The sequence below is a fragment of the Crocodylus porosus genome, unplaced genomic scaffold (genome assembly GCF_001723895.1).
Source record: "Crocodylus porosus isolate Cpor-Errol unplaced genomic scaffold, CroPor_comp1, whole genome shotgun sequence".
NCBI classification, from domain to species: Eukaryota; Metazoa; Chordata; order Crocodylia; family Crocodylidae; genus Crocodylus; species Crocodylus porosus.
In genome coordinates, this window is record NW_017728912.1 from 18,672,075 (window position 1) to 18,690,413 (window position 18,339).

Genomic DNA, 18,339 nt, shown 5'->3' on the forward strand with positions numbered 1-18,339 from the left:
GGCTTCTTTTTGCATAAGATCTCAGCTTTTCATTTCAGATTGGAATGAGGAAAAACTGAAATTTTGGAAATTTTGTAGAAGGGAATTTCAGTTCCCACACCTCCACCCCTCTCTACTGATGATAAACATTTATGACATGGTTTGCTCCTAGTCCAATGGGCATTTATACACATGCTCTGGGAGTTGGGGGGGGGGGAGAGGGAGGAGGAGCTTGACTTTGAGCAGTTCCAAGACCCGCTTTAATTAAAACACCCATAGTGTTATGTGCATCAGCATCCCTATGCTAAAAAATGGTGGCAGGGGTGCTGAAACTAAAGCCCCTCAGACAAGCTTTAGTTAAAGTAGCACTCCCCCCCCCCACACACACACACCATTATTCAGCACAGGGATGCTGCTATTTGTGATACTGGAGTCTGCTGGAGCGTGGTAATTACTACGCTTCAGTAGAGTCCATTAATCAAGTCTGCTTTGACATGCTGTAATTACAGCATGTCAGGGCAGCCTTGATGTACATGTATAGATGCCCAGTGAGACAGGCCATTGTGTATTTCTAGGGGTTGGCAACACATGACCCCTGGGGTGGATTTGGCTCATGTAGCTGAAGTGCTTTATATGTGCTGGGGCCAGGGCAGCAAGGAGCTCCTCTAGGGCTGGATAGCAGGAAACTGTGCCCATGCTGCCACCACTTATTCCTAGCCCCCATGCCCTGGTAGCAACATGGGCACAGCTTCCAGCTGGTGGGGAGCTGCACCACAGCTAGGAAGTGGGGGCATGGGCAGGGGAGTGGAGAGAAGTGGCAGCATCAAAGGTGCAGTTTCCAACTGCCTGACTCCACCAGCTGGAAACTGTCTACGCTCCAGCTGGATAGCAGAAAGGGCTAGGGAAAGCAGCAGCAGCAACACAAGCACAGCTCCCAGCTGCCTAGCCTGGCATGGGCAGAAACAAAGTCCCTTGCCACTGACAGACCACCAAAGCCACCCAGCCTGAATCAAACAGGAGCCAGTTCATTGCGTCCTGCAGCTTGTTAAAGCTTGCCGGCTGCTAGTCTATTCCTATTCTGAATTTCAAATACACTTACAAAGGGCTGCAAAGAATGATGTATGAATCCAAATTCTGCCTTTAGCTCCACCTGCAGAAATACTTTGATATGAGAGGTATGGTACCAGTATAACTGAAAGGAGATAATTTAGGATAGGCGTGATTCTGCTCTTACATCTATTTTACATTAGTGTAAAATCAATGGCTTAGATAAAGTTACCCACGAACTACAATGGTAGAATCAGGCCTTCAACATTAAATGTATGTATGAAAGGTTCAGTCTATGCATAATAGGGTCAGTGAAACAGCTTTCATTGACTTTAATGGATAGTGGTTCAGGGCTTAAAATGTAGCTAAATAAATCTTGATAGTGCTGAACTGTTCACTCTGGTTCTGCTACATGCAACTGCTTCAGCTTCAGAGGGACTCAAATATCCTATTTATTAAGCGGAGTTACAGTCATTATAAACGTAATGCTGCTAACTGAAGAGCTGTCTTAAAGGTTAATTGGTAAAAATCAGTGGTCATTCTTGTATGAGCAATTCAAAGGCTTCTTAAGTAATTCACAACTAGCTTACCCATTCATTTGACTGATGAAAAAAATCAATGTTCTGCTACAGGAAATTAGGCGTTCTTGGGCACAGAGCGTACCCTGGGGTATACTCTAGTTTGTGTGCGCTCATCTATCTCTATTGGCCTGGTGCAATTAGCACTTGCAATCGACACCAAGTTTATACCACAAATCAGAAAAAACACCACACTAACAAATATATCATTGTACCTTCTCCTCCCTCTTAACTACTGATAAAAGCCCTTCAGGATGGCAGAGATTCAGACAAACTTAAGTAATCTTGATATATGTACATCAGTTTTAGTAATGTAAAAAAAGCAGGTGGATAACACATTTGCCTTAGGGCATTTCTTTGCGTTCAACTCAGAGCTTTGGATCCACTGATGAAAGACTCACTTCTGCTATGGAGTCTACAAGAGGGGAACTAATTAAAGTATAAATGTAAAGAGAAATGCTCTGGTAAGAAATGTACGAAATCTGTGTGATTTTATATTGGTGTTTAAGTACATCCAAATCATATCTTTATTCACTCTTATTTGCTGTGTTCTTCCTAAAATGTAGATCAGAAGCTTTCTGGACCATATCTAATTTACCTAATTACCTAGACATGGTACAGGTAATTAGAGAAATAATGATAATACTAATTGATAATGGCTCAGCACTATTAACCTTTAAGTTTCATCAATTAGCCATGTCCTATCAGATTGCTTAGGCTTTCTGAGCCATCAGCATGCACTGTTGTTCCAAGAAATGACCCTCCATCACCTTCTTCTCCCCCAGTCATCCTTGTGCTTTCTCCCAGCCTGCCCCCTAAGCATGGGAAAAATCCCCTCACAGCAAAATTTCTAAAGATAAACTATGATTTAGATAAAAATAAGATTAACACTCAACTCTGCAGAAGCCTACAGATCACCCCATCTGTTTTGTCTAGCTCTTCCATCCTGAAGGACATGTAGATTATCAGGCATCTAAAGCAGGATCTGTCATCTTTGTGATTTGTCTTTATGCTGCCTAGTACTTAGAACATGATGCTTGACTGGCATTACCAATATGTAAATTATTAATAAAAGATTGTGATAAAACTATTGATGAAGATGTTATCCTAATAATTTAACTGCCCATAATCTAGTTTCTCCTACTAGGAACTGTCCAGCTCTGGATCACATTAAGGTTGCTTCCAGAGGTTAAAAAAAAAAAGAACCCCCTGCAAAAAATCCAAAACATGCTTTACTGAAAGAAGCATCATGTTACTTCAGCCTGGCCCTGTAGCATCCGTATAGATTAGGGACTTCAGTAGGACTTTTTGGTTCTATTGTCTAAAACTGAGTCAGTCAGCTATTAGATAAAAACTCAAAAAAATCCCACTAAAGTGTCCAATTTATACAGATGTCAGGTGTGCTGCGTCCAAGTAATGCTGCCTCTTCTGAAAATGCATTGGACTCAGTGCAGGAGCATGTTTAAAGCACCATTTTGTTTCTTGTCTTTTTTTTAAGATGTGGAGCAGCCTATAAGACTAGCAGCTGATAAGAGCAGGAAATACGCCCAAACTGTATGGGAAGCAATCTCTCACAAGGCCCAGACACTTACTTAGATTTTCCTTGCTATTCCTGCAGCAACAGAAGAGAGGTTGACCCCCTTTCCTTCTACAAGATTATCCACAGATGATGCTGAGCATCCATCCAAAATGTCGAAGGAAAAGACATTGAGTCATTGTGGTGGGCAATCACCAACTGGGGGGTCCCCCAGTGGTCAATTGCTGACTGGGGGGGTGGTCCTCCAGTGGCTGATAGCCAAGCCAGTGGCAAAACCAGAAGTGCATTTCCACTGGTACTTCCAGTTTCGTGGCTGGCACTTCCATGGGGCACACCACCAATCTCAGGGCGTGCATATGCACCCCTGTGTGTCACCAATGCTAAGGGGCCCAATGGGCATCAGGACAGGGGGGCACTAAGGGCACCCATTGGGGTGGGCTCAACTGTCTCTATACTAATGCTAGGAGCATGGGGAACAAGCAGAAGGAACTTCCACTCCTGCTTGCAAACAAGAACTTCGACTTAGTTGGGCTAACTGAAACTTGGTGGAAACTTGGTGGGACCAGAGGAGGGTCAAATTGAGGTATTGTCAGTCAGAATGCAAGGGGTTGGGATGAAAGGAATTTAGTAGTGGAGGTCTACTACAGGCCACCACATCAGGAGCTCTCAGAGGCTATATGGTCAAGGAACATGGTTGCCATGGGTGACCTAAACTACCCTGACATCTGCTAGGAGGAGCCAGCTAGATCCAACCTTTCATGTAGGTTCTTAACCCACATACAGGACCCTCACCTAACACAGGACGTATACAGTCCCACTAGCGGAAACACGTTACTGGCTCTGGTGCTCGCTACAAGGAATGACTTGCTAGGGGATCTATTGATACAAGGTAACCAAGGGGACAGTGACCATTTCTTGATTGAATTCACTATCTAGAGTAGGATGGGAAAGATAACCAGTAGGGCAGAAGTGCTAAATTTCAGAAAAGCTAACTTCAGTGTGCTCAGGAGATTAGTTAGTGAGGCACTGAAGACCAGGAGCATTGGTAAGATGGAAGTCCAGGAAGGGTGCTCATTCCTAAAGGGAGCAATTCTCAGGCTCAGAAGGAGACAATACCATTGTGCAGAAAAGGGGGGAAGGGGCCAAGAAACCATCTTGGCTGAACAGGGAAACTCAGGAAAGCCTAGGAGCAAAAAAAGAGGCATATAGGTTGTGGAAGCAGGGGGTAGCTACCAAGGCAGAGCATACCTGCTTGGACTGCCCTTGCAGGGAGGCAGTTAGAAAGACCAAAGCAGAAATGGAACTCAGGCTGGCAACAAAAATTAAACACAACAAAAAGTCCTTCTTTGGGTATATAGGGAGTAAAAAGAATGTGCAGGGTAGCATAGGACCCCTATAGGACAAACTAGGGGAATTAGTGACAGATGGTGGGGACATGACTGAGCTATTCAATGAGTTTTTGCTTCTGTATTCCTGAACGTGGATCAGGACAAATCTCCCAAATGGATCATAGGCAGGCACAAAAGGGAAACCCGCCCACCAGTTGTTAGAGCCAACTTAGTGAAGGGACATTTGGAGGGGCTGGAAGTGTTCAAATCAGCAGTCCCGGATGATCTTCATCCAAGGGTGCTGAAGGAATTGGCCAGTATCATAGCAAAGCCACTGGCACGGCTGTTTGACCACTCTTGGTGCTCAGGTCATGTCCCAGGGGACAGGAAATGGGCCAGTGTGATTGCTATTTTCAAGAAGGGGAGGAAGGAGGACCTGGGTAACTATAGACCAGTTAGTCTCATTTCTATCTGTGGGAAAACCTTTGAAAAAATGATTAAGGATCATATTTGTGGGAGTCGAGGGGGAAAAAAGATGCTGAAGGGCAACCAGCATGGATTCATAGCAGGTAGATTCTTTTAACAACCACGTCACAAAATGCTTAGATGCAGGAATCAAGATAGTTGTCCTCTACTTGGATTTTAAGAAGACCTTCGATATGGTATCTCAGCCTCTTCTCATGGATAAACTGAGCAGCTGTGTCATAGATGATTACACGGGGGTCGCACACAGAGAGTGGTGGTGGATGGGTTGGTATTGACCTGGAAAGATGTGGGCAACGGAGTCCCACAAGGCTTGATCCTTCGACCTGTGCTATTCAATGTCTTCATCAGTGACTTGGATGAGGGTGTGGAAAATACTCTGTCCAAGTTCACAGATGATGCCAAATTATAGGGCAAAATTAACATATCTGAAGGTAGGGAATGAATCCAAGTGGATCTGAACAGGTTGGAAAAATGAGCAGGACAGAATAGGATGCAGTTCAGCAAGGACATGTACAAACTGCTGCACCTAGGGAAAAGGAATCACAGCCCAGGCTGGGGGAGGAGCATCTCAGCAGTACCGCAACTGAAAGGGAACTTGGGGTCATTGTTGACACCAAGATGAACGCGAGTTGTCAATGTGACAAAGCAATCAGTTAAGCTAACTGCACTTTATCGTGCATTAGCAGGTGCTTGACAAACAAGTCCAGGGTGGCAATACGTTCCCTCTGTGCATCGTTAGTCAGGCCACAGTTGGAGTACTGCGTCCAGTTTTGGGCACCACACTTCAAGAGGGATGTAGACAATCCTGAGAGGGTCACTCGTATGGTTAGTGGCCTGCAGGGAGAGCCCTACAAGAAGAGATTGAGGGCCCTGGATCTCTTCAGCCTCTGCAAGAGAAGGCTGAGGAGATCTTGTGGCAGCCTACAAATGCATTGGGGGGGGAGGCAGGAAGGAACAGGAGATGCTCTGTTTACCAGAGCACCCCTTGGCATATCTAGGAACAATGCCACAAACTGATGGAAAGCAAATTTAGGTTAGACATCAGGAAGAAATTCTTTATGGTAAGGGTTGCCAGACTTTGGAATGGGCTTCCAATGCAGATGGTGCTTTCCCCTACCTTGGAGGGTCCTTAAGAGGAGGATAGACATGCACCTGGCTGTGGTCATCTGACCCCAGCACTCTTTCCTGCCCATATCAGGGGGTCGGACTTGATGATCTACTGAGGTCCCTTCTGACACAAATACCTATGAATCTATGAATGTCTATGCCCCAGACTTCCCCCTACCCCCCCCCCCCGCAAAAAAAAAAATCAGGATGTAAATGTCCCTTAATTCAACACAAATTGAATTTTTTTTCTTCTTCTTTTTTCTTCTTCTTTTCCAGCGTAAAGGATAGGCACCTATGCAATTTAATAGAATCCATGAGCCTAACCCATCCAGGACCTGATCCAGAGTGGGTGAAGCAGCAATGTCACACCTCACTTTGTCTGGGTTTTATGTGCAGTAAACTCTCTGAGCTCACTAGCTCCTCGGTACAGCTCCTGCTGGAGGCTTCACACGTGCTGGGAGCTCTATGAACTCACTGGCTGGTTAATTCAGGGTCTGCCTAGACCCCATGCTTGCATACAGCTCTGGAGCCCAGGGGTTGAGCACTACTTGCTGTTCTCCCTTCCTTGCTGCCCCCCATCACCTTAGCAGCATGGGGGAAAGGGTATGAAGACTGGCTTATTATTAGGGTTGGTCTGATAACAGCAAGGCTCACTTTCTTGAGCCATTAAATCCAGGGACACCTTAAATCTAGGCTCCTTCACAATCTGATGGTGGAGTTTGTGTGAAAAACAGTACTAACAGTGGTAATATACATCCAAATTTGGATTTTAAGTAATCCAGTTTACAAGAGACTTTTCTGAAGTTTCTAATACCCATAGCTTTTAAAACAAGTGGCTTAAAGCTGGGGAAAACAAGATTACATATAGTATGACCAGATGACCTGGGGCTCTGGATTCTGAGCTGTGGGACCAGGATTCCAGACTGCTTAGAACTAGAATGGAAAATCAGTGAGTAGGACATTCCTTATTTGAAGGAAGAAAATCTCTTCTATAGAAAGAAATGATGACATTCCAGAGAGAAGACCAAACTACTCAATTATCACACCAATCTACCTGACATAGGTCACTTCAAGCCTCCAGACTTCTTGAGGTAAATTAAGTTTGACATTCTTGGCTAAGGAGATAAAGAAGGAGGTAACATCTCAAAAACAGTAGCAATGATGGTCACCATGAAGCTTCCCAGAGAGAACAAACAGTGACACTTGCCTAACTATGGAGGATATCCTCCTCTAGGGCAGCTCAGGGCTGACTGACTCTCTAGGACCAATATGGAGCATTTTCAGAGACAAATGTTTTTAAAGATATATATTTTTAACTTGAAAATAAGTAAGTCATTATTACAGCTTTTACTACCAGAGACATGGAACTTGGCCACGCCAAAGCAGTCCCTGGTTTTGGCAAGCTGATTAAAGTTCCATATATGCAAGCAAAACTTAACTTCCTTATTGTCTGTACTAAAATGAATAAAAGAGGAGCAAAAACTCCTTTTAATTTCTTATGAGACAAGTGTGGGCTGTTCTTTTCACAATACAGCTAAGGGGGGAGGAGGGGGGAAGCTCTAGTTCATTGTGAGTTTCAGTAACATCTTTAATCTCAAGCATCAGAAGTAGCACTGAATAGTACATCCCATCATGTCCTATCTAGGATTAAACTTTAGTGCTCTAGAATTTTTTCCATGAAAGCCCTGAATTTTGCATGGATATTCTGAAATATTTATGTTACTATAAACAAAGTGACTTTAAAAAAAGGTTACGTGAAACCTTCCTAAACATTCCCGTGCATCCTATCTACTAAAAATTCTTAAGATTCTCTTGGAACGAAGCATTATGCCAATGAAGGGTCATGGTCTTTGGCCTCTGCACTGCTCCAAGCATATTTACCATTATTATGAGATCTGTCATTTATCTTTTAAGATCTCTGTGGGTAAAAATGTTTATCTATTTTGTTATCTACTTAGTCAATAATTTGTGGTGCGGCTGAGTCAGAAAGGCTTCAGAGGCTGTGTATCAGCCATAAGACATCTGCCTTTCTGTGTTAAAAAATGTGTGATATTGTTAGTAAACACAGATATATCCATTAAAACTACTTCTGTGAATACAGTCTTTATAGATTCACTATACAGGTCATTATGTGGGTTTTAAACATTCCCTGATTCAAGGGGGAATCCATATAAAGACATGATATATTCATCATACAAAGAATTTCCCTGACTTGCTGTCTATCAAGTCATCAAATGGTTCAATGAGTTCTAACGTCTACTTCAACAACTAAATTGACTTTAATATCTAGCATATCTCCTCTAAAAGATCATTCCATCCCTGGAGCACAATGACAGAGAACACTTCATTTCCAGCTCTTCTATGATTTGTCATAAGCCTTGTGATCTCCATGGTCCCAGAGCAACAAAGTAGTCATGGTGGTTAATAGATATTAACTTGAGATAGATGGTGCTTGGTTCACTAAAATAAAGGAGAACTACATTCCCCACTTGCTGCTGAGAGGAAGTTACAAAGCCAATTACAGAACAGTAGATTTAGGTTGGATATTGGGGGGGGAAGAATCCTTCCTATTAGAACAGTGAGGCAATTAAAAACAAAACTAGGAAGATGGGTACAATAGAATTGGGTAGAATAGCATTGAATAGAAATTATTTAGGAGTGGCATCCTTGGATTCAAGCATGGGCTTGCACCGGATGAGCCACCCAAACCCATGATTCTGTTTTCTTTCCCCAAGCCAGCAAACCTAGGGCATTTTTACATGTGCTTTGGGGGCGGATGCGAGGGCACTTTAATAAGAGCAGCTCGGAGAGACACTCTAATTAAAAAGTACCCACAGCATCTTGTGTATCAGCATCCCCCAGGCTTCAAAATGGCAGTGGGTACAGTTTAAGTAAAGCTAATTTGACAAGCTTTAGGTAAAGTGCCACCTCTACCATTTTGAAGCACAGGGACTCTGATACACAAGATGCAGAGGCTGCTGGAGGCATGCTAATTAGCACTCCAACAGACTTGCTTAATTGATTAAACTGTCTGCTCTCATGTGCTGTAATTACTGTGTGTCAAAGCAGGCTCCCCACACGTCTACAGGCACCCCTAAATTCCTTTCCATTTTTCCCCCACCATTCTGTTGCCCAGTTAAATGCTAGAAACAAAACTTTAATATAAAGGGAATTAAGATTTGCTAAGAGCAACATCACTCAAAAAAAAATCCTCAAACTCATGGACAGGCTTCCCGTCCAATCTTTGTCGAGTCATTTAGCTTTTCTGTAGCTCAGATCCTTACCTACAGAACTGGTAATAATGCTTTATTTCTCCTACTGTTTTCCTATAGTCAGTTCACTTTGTACACTTTGGAGACACGGACTTACTCTTTGTATGTGTAAAGTCTAGCATGGTTAGGGGTCCTGTCTTTGTTGGACATTTTAAGCCCTAATACCATGTAAATATAAAGTATTATTTGGCTCCATCAGTACTGAATAACAGTGGCATATATGAGCCAAAGCTAGTGAAAACATGACATGTTTGAGTGGTGGGGCAGGGATAAAGCCTACTGCAATTCTTGCCACATTTTTAGGCTTGGCCAAATTTGATTTGTAATTTTTATTAATTTTACCAGCTAAAAATACTTTTTAACCTTGCTCCCCCCATCTTGGCTTGGGTAGGGGTTTAAGTAGTCTGTTATCTCCCTTCAGCCAGTTTTCCAGCAGGTGTGAACAGCAGCTAATTACTTAACTGAGAAGTCATTAGACTGTCCCTTGTTTTCCTCTTTAAAGAGACCAGTCCTCTATACTCCAGCCTGAGACTCCCTTCTGTTCATTCCCTCTCTTTTTATTAACAATGGAAATATTCTTTATCTGTCTGGGAGCATGAGGTGAAATCATCGACATTTACCGATTAAAAAAAAAAATCCTGCCAAACCTACAAAATTTTTAGAAAAAGTAGGGCATCATGTCCAGTTGGATTATTCTGCAAAAATACATGCTGAATTTTAGTTACTGGCACATAACTCTTATCACTAATAGTCTTATTCTCAAAAGACCAAGGAGTTAAACTTATAAAATGATAACACATGCTTATTCAGAGAGCCTTTTTAGCCTAGCGATCTACTGTTCTCTCCTGCAATCCCCCAGCAAATGTAACAACTTATACATAACGCTCTTAAAGGTATCCACACATATTTCCCCTTTACATGCAACATATCCCCAAGCCCATATAATACTAACATTGGTAGTTTAGTTCAACCTACAGTTAAAAAATTTTTTAACAGGTCTCTATTAGTCTTTGTGTTGGCTTTTTAGCTTTAAGTGATCTTTTCAGTTTCTCTGCATTCTCAGTCCTTATAGATTCAGTTCTTGTTTGGTTTCCTTGTTCAGATGTCTCTACTTCTGTGTCATTTTCAATCTCCAATGTCATTTCTTGTTGCTTTGATGTTAGGTCTGCTTCCTTTGCCGAATCTCACCATGCTGCTTCTTTTCTCCCCTTTTACAAGCTGCAAGTGTTGTTTCTTCTTAACATCTGTCCTTCTGGTGTAACTACTTTATAGGATCTGGGAACTACTTAATGGAAAACTAGTGCTTCTGATTCCATATTTGTCCATCTGAAATAAGCACCATATCTTTGTTGGGCAGTTGTGCCAACTCCCTGGAACTCCTGTCATAGTACCATTTTTGCTTGAGTTTGTCACATTTTTAAAATGTTTTCACACCTTGCTGATGAGGATCATCTATAAGATTTGGCAGCCTGGTTTGGAGTTCTCTCTTAAACAGCATTTCTGCTAGGGACAATCCATGTTTCCTGGGTGTTGCCCTGTAATTTAAGAGAGACAGTTAAACATCAGCGTGTGAATTTGTAGCTTTTTTCAACAATTTTTTCATTATTTGTACTCCACTTTCCACCAAACCATTGGATTGTGGATATTTAGGACTTGAAGTGTTGTGATGGAATCCATATGTGTTTGCAAACTCTTTAAACTAAAGACAGTTGAACTGAAATCCATTGTCTGTTTTCATAATTTGTGGGATCCTGTGTCTAGCAAAAATCAATTTGATGCAAGTTATGACATGGACTGCTGTTGTGCTTTTGAGCAATGCCATTTCAGGATAGTTAGAATAATAATCCATCACTAATACATCATTTTTCCTGCATGTATGAAAAAGTCAATGCCCACTTGATACCACAGAGCTATGGGCTCCTCCATGACCATCACGGACTCTTTTCTTCGTGCTGATATGTACTTTAGGCATGTTGTTACAAGCCTCTACAGCATCTTCTACGTCATTATTTATGTAGGTCCAATATGCAGCACCCCTTGCTCTCCTTTTACATTTTTCAATGCCTAGATGCCCCTCATGTATTCGCTTTAACATGTCTTTCCTCAGCACTGATGGAACAACAAGTCATGAGCCTTTGAACAAAATGCTGTCCAGTACTGACAGCTCTTCTTAACTGAGAGTAGTGGATAGGTATATGTTTTCCAGGCTAACCAGCACAAATAGCTGTTATCATTTTTTGCAATGTAGTGTCTGCAATTAGTGCCCACATTTTATCTGTGACAGAAATCACTCTTTTAATTAGATTAACATGTACTATGTCTGAGTCTGGAATTCTGTCATTTTTTGTTGCATCTTATGCTCTGGACAATGTATCTGCAATAAGTAGATGTTTTCCTGGCATGTACTTTATGTCTACATCATACATTTGCAGTTGAAAGAAGTCTCTGTAATCTGGGTGGTATGTACGATAACCCTTTCTTTGCTATAATTACCAAAGGTTTATGATCAGTTTCAGCTATCGCAGGCTTCCCATAGATGAATATATGAAATTTCTTACTGCCATATACCAGAGCTAAACTTTCTCTCAGTTTGTGCATATAAACACTCTGACTTAGAGAGTGCCTTAGACGCATATGTTACTGGTCTCCAGCTAGCCGCATGTTTTTGAAGCAAAGCTGCTCTGTTGCTTCTTTAGAAGCATCTGTTGACAATTTAATGGGTCTTTTAGGGTTATAGTATTTTAGTACTGGAGCTTTCATTACTTTTTACTTCAAGTTTTTAAATTCAACTTCACGTTCTCATAAACACTGACCATTCTTTTGTAGGAGTAATCTAAGGTGTTTGGTCTGCTCTTCTAACTGAGGTAGATATTTCCCTACAAAATTGGTCATTCCCAGTAATCTTTGTGCTCCCTCCTTATCTGTAGGGGGTGACATGTTTGTCATGGCTTTAACCTTTGCAGGATCAATTTGTACCCTTTTTTCATAGAGATTTCCCCCCCTGAATTTGTGTATTTGTTTGTTCAGTTTCAAACCTGCTCTGTGAGCTCTTTCTAGTGCCTTCCTTTACCTCAAGTCTTGTTCTTCCATAGTATTTCCCCAAACTCATACATCATCAATATAAACCATAGTTCCATTAAGACCTTCAAAAATTTGTTGCACCTTTCTGCACCTTTCAGATGCAGAACATAGTCCAAAAAGAAGCCTACAAAAGCAATACCTTCCAAAGGGCATACTGAAGGTACATCATCTAGTGCTATTCTTTTCTAGGGGAACTTGCCAAAACCCTGAAGGGACATCTGAAGTGGTGAAATATTTAGCTTGTGCTACATTTCCAAAAACTTTTTCCCTGGTGTGAATGGGAAAATGCTCCCTTTTGATGTACCTGTTCATTTGCTTAGGATCCATACACAATTTCAAGGATCCGTCTTTTTTTCCCTATTATGACCAGTGAACAGCCCAGGGGTGTTTTACTTTTTCTATTATGTCCATGTTAACAAATCTATCTAATTCTTTTTCAAGTTCTCCCTTAGTACAAGAGGAACATTTCTTGGAGCATGTATGTTGGGAGTATTTGGCTTTCTTAATTCAGTCTTGTACTCAGTTGATAGTTTCCTTATGCCTTTAAACGCATCATAAAGCTCTTCTATGCTCTTGGTTTCTTGGTGGCATCCATTCTCTTAGTCAAACCTAGAGCTTTATACATTAACAGCCCAATATTTGCAACTAGCTTTCCTGGGACTGTTACAAACTGAATTTTTTACTATATTACCCTTGTATCTAACATGCACTCTTGGTTGCAAACACATTCCCATTATATGCTCTAAGTCTCACTTTCTTTTTCTCATAGTACACAGGTTTAGTTTTTAGTTTTTGAATAATGTATTCTGGTGTCACATTGACCTGTGTCCTTGTATCTAATTTAAAAGTTAACTTTAATCCATTGGTGTCCAGAGTGATTGCTAATCCACAGAAGAATGAAGTGCCGATGAGGAATTCTTCCTTTTCCTCACTGCATAGAGCATGAACCTGCTATTTCTTATATGTTGCACTCTGCTTCTTTCTGCAAACTCTTGCAAAGTGATTGAATCTTTTGCATTTGTTGCAAAGCTTACAGCTGCAGGGCATTGCATGAGTGTGTGCATGCAAACCCAGAGCATCGCAGCTTACCTTTGTTTCTTCAAGCAACTCTCTTTGGCTTCTGCTGGCCTGTTTCATACTGAGGTCCTCCTTTCACTATTGTTTGTGTGTTGCCCTAGGTTTTTGCATTCTTGTAATCCTGTATAGTTCAACTTGTTCTGCTTTTTTCTCCAGCTTCTGAAGCCTGGCATCTCAGCCACTTGGCACATTCTAACTGCCTTTTTTTCAAATTAAGTTCAGGATCCTCTAACAGTCTTTTCCTGAGGCTTGTTTCTCTTATACCCAATACTATTTGGTCTATGATCATGGACTCTTTTAGGTCTCCAAAGCTGCACATCTGGCTCAGGAATCTAAGGTCTTTGACAAACTTCTCTATTGTCTCACATTCTTTCTGCTGTCTCATGTGGAAATGAAACTGCTCAAAAGTTTAATTTTGTTTAGGTATACAATATTCCTCGAACTTTATTTATTACTGTGCCATAGCTTTTCTGTTCTGCTTCTGATGGTTGTAGGTTATTATAAAGAGAGACAGAGATTCTGGGCCTGATATATTTAAAAAATAGTTAGCTTGAATGGATCTTCCTTCTTTGTAGGTCCACTGGCTGGCATATATATGGTGAAGCTCTGTTTAAATTTCTCCCAGTTTTCCACTGCATTGATAGACAGCTTTAACTCCTCAGGAATTCTAGGATGCTCCATGTTTTTCCCTTTCTTCTCACCCCACTCCTGGTACCATGTGTTATTCTCAAAGCAGCAAAGAGTTCAACTTATAAAATAACGCTTGTTTATTCAGAAAGCTTTCTTTGCCTACTGATCTTCTGTTCTCTCTTGCAATCCATGAGCAAATGTAACAATTTATACATAACACTCTTAAAGGTATCCACACATTAATAACAAGAATTGTATATGTACCTCTGAGACGAACTTAACCCAGTACTGGCTTCTTACTTCTAAGGTCTTGTTCTCATACTTTTCTCTGGTACCTGTGCACTAAAGGAGCAGTGCTAAAGTTAGGGAAGTGTTTCTTCTCCTTAAGCATTTGTACCAGAATGGGAAAGATGTAAATCACATACAACCTCTTAGGGAAAAAGAAAAGGGCCCTGGAAGGGAAAAAAATGAAGTGGAGGCAGCTATACCTCTAGAACAAGAGTTGGTCTGAAAAAGAGATCATACAATATGATTGCCTGTGATATCAGGGAACTGTGGGATCCCTCTGGAGGCTCCCTTTCTAATCCCAATCCTACCCCTACTGAGCACATGACTTAGTTTGTTCAAAGAAGCAGTGGGAGCAGAGAAAGTTACCTCCACTAATGCTTCAGTCTTGTGACTCCTTTTGGCCCACCAAAAAGCATCAGACACACCGGGGATTCACTCAAAACTGAAAAATCCATCTCTGCTCTTCAGCTACACACTGCTTTTGGAGAGCCAATATAGGGGGTGAGGAAAAAGACGTCTATTGGAGGAGTTGAGGCACAGGTGAAAAATAAGTGGAAGGAGGAAAAGAGGAGGTTATTGGGTAGAGAGCAAAATAAGTGTCAGATATAACAAAAACTGTAAAAATAATTTAAAAAGAACAAATGGTAAAGTTGCTAAATTATAAATAGAAAGATGCTGAGTGGGAAATATCTAAAAAAGGGCAAAGGTTAGAAACAAGAAGTTGTAAAGGCTAAAAATATTTAACATAAAACAGAAATTTGGCAAGAGTAATAAATACATTATAGAAAATAAAAACATAGGAAATAAAGTTAAAATACCAAAAAATAAAAAGAAGAAAGAAAGAAAATCTGGAAACACTGATTAAAACCCAGCAAAAACATGTTAATTAAAGATCAAAGAACTGTAAAAAGTAGAAATTTGCTGCAGGTCAAAATATTTTTAGAATTTTAAATAATATCCTTCACCTTCCCCCTCTCCCCTTACCTGTAAATTACCAGGGATTAGATGGGAACATTTTTAGACACATCTTTTGGCATGTCTAAAGCATGCAGCACCCTTGGGAGTTTTGGATTCATAACACAGAAAAACTATTTTCAAGGGTCACATTTAGAAAATTGGTAACTTACCTTGGGTTAAAAGGCTGCACAATTTTTGCTTATCTGGTCTGTTGCTCTAATAGGAAATAGAGGCATATATGAATAGTGGCAATGGTACTGATCCATCATAGTACCATTGACCTAATTAGGACTGATAAGATCTAATTGTAGTTGCATTATTGCAGCCCCACTAGCTGAGGAAAGAACATGTGCCATTGCATCTAAACTAAACATTTACGCAACAGCTCAGATGATGCAAGATCAGGCTTCAAAGTGGGAGTTGGGCTGTCTATTCCCAGTCCTGAGAGATGCAGGGCATTGCAAAGGTATCTGGTGAATCTCCTGGGATAAGGTTCAAGCCTTGTCACTACAAATCACCCTCTGCCAAGTAATTTGTGCAGCAGCTTATAACAGCAGTTAAACAAAGGAGTCATGGGGCCATCCTCTGGGCTGAAGGAAAGGCAGTTGCTACTGGTGAAAGGAGGCTGGGAGATAAAAGCAAAACAAACATGCCAAAGTCGATAGGGCAGAGAAAACTCAACCTCTTTCCAGCCCAGGATCTGTGGCAGGAAAAGTCCTAGAGTTAGGCAATGGATGGAAAATACCCGAGCAGTTCTACATGAGCCAGTTGGACTGATACCTATCATTTTGTTACAGCGCTGCCCAGAGGCACGCTTCAGCAGCTCTTTGGAAAGAAAAGACTAAAATTAATGACTTTGATAATATGGATGAGAATGTGGATTTTTTTTAATAGTCTATTTAATAGAACAATTGAACTTTGTTTTCCACAGGAAGGCTATACTCAAAATGAAAAGGATGAGTATATAACACAGTTCAGATTGCTTTCAGGTATGCAACACTTGACATTAGCTCCATCTGAGAGCAGAATCTCTCCTCAGAGGTGTAGGCTGTATCTGTTCCCAGGGGTGTAGGGTGTTGGTTGCATCTGGGGACAGAATCTGCTCCCAGATATTTAAAATGAAACATCAGATGCTACATAAAACACCTAAGAAGTAATTTAAAATTTGGTTATAGTTTGTTCCTGTGACTTTTTGGATTGCTCTAGGCATTTTTCCACATTATAAATGAGCATATAGTGCTCATGACATTTTCCTAAATATAGACATGTAGAGCCAAATTATGTCTCAAGCTTTGCATCTCCTCACTTCAGAAAATAAAGAATTTGGCTGCATCAGATTCCCTTGTGTAAGCAAAAATGTGGTGTCTCAAAAAACATAACATTCCTGATACCTTTGTTGTTTGTGAACCTCCTCTCTCCATGATACAGACCTCTAGCATATATGTCCTCAATCCCTATCCACAATACTGTTGGAGAGTTTTGCTGTGTACTCTGTGTGCTATGCCTCTCAGTTGGCCAAAAGGACGTAAATTAAGTCAGATGTTTTCATGCTTACAAAGGTCCAGGATGAAGTCTCTCTTATTAGTTACCCAAGCCAGTTAGCAGCATAGACATAACTAAATTATCTTTAATCTATCATACCTATGATTGCAAAGCAGGCATACCCAGTGATGCACGCACTATAGAAACTACTCTTCAATTTCATATACGTTATAGCATATGTAACTGAACACTACAAACATCTTGCCATTGTGGGAAACCAGTTAGCGCTTTGACCTCTTAGAAGCTGCAGTACTTCCAACTGTTATCAGTATTTACAAGCATAAGAGGATTGGAAGGAAACCCAGATCCTGAATATAGCCTTATATATGTCCCTGATCCAGGGGTGTCAGGTTAGAGGTATTTCAAAGGTTTTGTGAAAGCTTCTGAGTTATACAAAGCTCATGAAGAAAGAGCAGAGGTTCTTATCCTAAGATGCTTGTATTTTTAAGCAATTCAGAAGAAGGCTGACTAGATTGAGTGACAAGGGAATGGTGATCATTAGCTAGAAAGTATGAGCGAACTGGTTGAGCAGGAGGAGAGGTTGGAAGATAGTAGGATAGCTTTCTCAGATGACTTCTTTCCGCGGCAGGGTTCTTTCTTCAGTGTCTTCTAAAGGGGAGAGATTTTATTTGGCAGATGGTAGCAAAAGGATTAGAGAAGGATAAAATAGTCCCATTCCTACCTTACTCTTATCATAAGATATCCCAATTCTTCATTCTGAAGACAGGAGGGGATGGGAAAGTTAGCCTCAAGGTAGGGTAGATATGCACCTTATAGATTAACTAACTAAGATTATATATATCAGAGAGAGAGAGAGAGAGCTCACAAGCTTTCACACAAGAATTTAAGTTAGCCTTTCTAGTGCCCAGACAGCTTTCCTTATTCCTCATCATTTCACTTTTTCCACTTTCCCCCTGCAGAGGAGAGTAGAAGATGAAGAAAATGGAAGACATCTTGCTGCCTGCAGCTTCACCGCCTACTCCCTGTATCATCCAGCACTGCAATTTAGTTATTTGTGATCATACATGCAAGCTTTAATGTGCTTGCAATAAGACATTTCAATTGTATAGATTGTCCAGCTAGTTCTACTCTTATACAGGTGAATTTAGGATAGAAATTCAAAGTTAAGAACTGAAAGACAACATAAGCAGTTTTGGCATCTTGAAGGATTTACAGATCATAAACCAATTCATTAGAGCTGATTAGCCACCCTATCGGTGCCAACATGAACAGTTCTCAGTCTGTTTGGGGATACTCATCTTGCCTCCCCAGGGTTCCTTCAGGGTGAACATAAAACAACCCTCAATGCTTTGTATCCCCTTTCTGGGGCCCCCCAAGACAGAAAAAAGGGATAGTGGGGGGGGGGGGGAAGGAAACTCTTAGCACTTCTTGAGTACTTGCTCTTTCACCCTAGCTCAACAAAGGTCCCT